Genomic DNA, 2,782 nt, shown 5'->3' with positions numbered 1-2,782 from the left:
AATGGAAACCTAATGACTCCGCCGCCGTTCCAGAGCGTAGCATTTGGGGGTAAGAGCAGTAAGAGTGAACAAAACCCAAAACCAAAACTCACTATAATCTCTGTAAAGCAAAGGGAAGCTGCAGATTTGGGGGATGCGCTTTAGGTTCATCATTACAAGTTATCCCTTTCACATTGTGATATTGTTTTCACTTTTGGCAAGATTGTGCTTTTGGTTAACTGTTAAAAAAATTGTGAAATATCTGTGTCTAACTCTGGAATCCAGTATTGATCAGTTTTTACCAGTATCCACTCAATTGTGAGTTAAAATACATTTTAGCAAGGTAACCAGGTAGCAAAAAAACACTGTTGCTGAAAAGGGTATTTGCTAACTTGCCAAAGTGCAATTCTCTAAAATTTAGAGTTTAAATGCTTTGATGAGAAAGCGCTGTTTATTGGAATTATTGATCCTTAATCGAAGCACTAGTATATTCCAGAGATCACCATCCATCTCTGCCAGATGCACAGATGCAGACTGCCAAGCAGGGTAGGGGAGTGTAATGATGGGTTCCAGACTATGCATATATTTTCCTTTACCTAAACCTGATATAAAGCCTAAAGCAAGACCTGGCTGACACAATGCCTACCCTTGAGCCACTCTTGTGCATATTATATATCTGCTGAGGTGATATTTATTACTGCTATAACTAAAGAAAGGCCAAAGACATTAAACTTAATTTTACCGTTTTGTCCCACAATGAGGACCCATTAGCAATGCCATCATATGCTGGTCTTACAGTAAATTTTACAGGACCGGACCACATTGTTCAATCGCCAGTTAGTCCATTTGGTGACATAAATGCAAACTGCAGCCTTGGAGTATAAGTTGCTGCTGACTTGGTATCTATTACAATTTCAGGGCAACATAAAAGAGGTTTTTAGAACATGTGGCTTGCAGTATAGAAATCTGAAATTAAAGCTCCTATCTGTAGGATTTAAAGTCTGACTTTGGGAACTCTGTGTCTTATCATTTATCCTTCTCTGAAAAGTCTTCTTCTAGGTGTTGGCAATCAGGGGAAAGCGAAATAAACACTGTAACTAAGAAAAATATAAAACTATTTAGGTTTTTTCCCCATAAGAGTCCATACACTTTTATCCAAAATGTTAGTTGTGTCATCTTTAGTGTGTTATCTGTCTGCTACTTTACATCAGTAAGTCAGATCACACTCATTTCAGCCTCCAGGCTTCTTTCTGCCGTCTCACCCAGGTCTCTGGATCCTCCCAATACACACACAAAGACCTAGTATATGAGGCTCTCCTCTAACGGCTAGAGAGACAAAGTCACACCCTTATATTTCAGGTCCATGAAACCATCTTTTGAAAAAATATGAACGGTAAAGAACGGGGAGAGGCAAATAATTTTTTGATCCCATTTGAATTGAGCCATGGATTACAAATATGTTTGTCATATGATCACTGAATTTTGTGGGAAATACATCTCTCTTATCGCACCATTTACTTGATGCTCAACTTGCTTGCTAGCTAGCTTAGTTCTGTTCCCCAACACATGACGTTATCTTACTTGATGTGTTTTATCCAGTGAAGTGTTTTCAGCAGACAAGCAAAAGAACAAACAAGGTCCTCTGCTCATTTGCGTAACGTTACCTTCCTGGTACGATACACACAGACATCGTAGCTTCAGCGAGACATCATCCATGCAACTCTGAAGTGTGTAGTCTTTCTAATTACGCATTTTCACAGTCTTATACTTCAACAGTTTAGCAATAAACTTCATATGTGAACATCATATGTGTAATTAATGGCTCAATTCAAACAAGATAAAAAATTTAATTTGTCTTTCTCCATTCACTACCATCATATTTTTTTCTGAATTTCGGTCCCATGGCGGTCCACCAGTAGGGGAGGGACTTTGCCTCTCTATCCAAAATTATTTATTTATGTTACAAAGACAATGTGATGACACTGTAATTCCTGGATGGATTAAAAAGCTTCTGGATGGGCTACAATTGTCGGAGGACCTCGATGGGATAAAATTGTAAGAGGACCTCAATGAAACAGGGTTTTTGTTTGCACAAACACGTGTGTATGTGCATAATGGGCACTGTATGCCGCTGTCCTTGTGTGTGTACGTGTAAACAATTCAGCAGTAAGCCGAACTCTCATTCAAATGAATACAGGAATCAGGATGTAGCCGTCATATAAGAGTGAAACTGTAGAACATAAACAAAAATATACAATAAGGAAGATGCATAATCAAAGTATACACTGTAATATAAACTCTACATAGTTACTAATCATCAGTTGTATAGTGACTTAAGTATACAGTATACATGGCATGCAATTAAGCTGATAACTTGCTAACGGACATGTGGTTTAGCTTGCGATTTACTAACTTACAAAAATAAGGCTTAGTAATATATTCTTTGTAAAAATAATGTCCAGATCTTGTTCTTTGGTCTGTGCTAAACTAGTAACTTACAGACAATGCTTTCGAAGGTATAAATGAAAGAAGGATTGCAGCAGATGAGATGTGAGCAAGGGGGTAAGCCTCTCCCCTCTAAGCCATAGAACGTTAATATTACGGTCTATGCTCTAAGCGTAGCTCCCATGGCACCATTTTGATGCTACCAAGCCATCCCCCGTCGTTAGCATTCCATTGACTGCCACTCATTTTGGCACCACTTTGACAGCGAATAACTTTAAATCTGAAGCGTTTAAAGACTCTATTTGTCCGTTGCTTATTTCTAAAGAAACACAACAATGTATAAAAGGCTCCATTACCT

The 2,782-nt window shown here is 38.3% G+C and overlaps 1 long non-coding RNA gene across 1 annotated transcript in view; it reads right to left on the bottom strand.

The window, feature by feature from the left end:
* The window catches only part of LOC116705120 (uncharacterized), an 18,529-nt gene extending 16,606 nt beyond the window's left edge, over nucleotides 1-1,923 (bottom strand). Inside the window, exon 1 of the long non-coding RNA XR_004335855.1 lies at nucleotides 1,498-1,923. This is a non-coding gene — a long non-coding RNA (uncharacterized LOC116705120). The remainder of the gene's footprint in view (nucleotides 1-1,497) is intronic.
* Nucleotides 1,924-2,782: the final 859 nt, after the last annotated feature.

This window comes from Etheostoma spectabile, chromosome 17, assembly GCF_008692095.1.
Source record: "Etheostoma spectabile isolate EspeVRDwgs_2016 chromosome 17, UIUC_Espe_1.0, whole genome shotgun sequence".
Classification (NCBI taxonomy): domain Eukaryota; kingdom Metazoa; phylum Chordata; class Actinopteri; order Perciformes; family Percidae; genus Etheostoma; species Etheostoma spectabile.
This window is presented reverse-complemented; position numbering and strand designations above follow the sequence as displayed.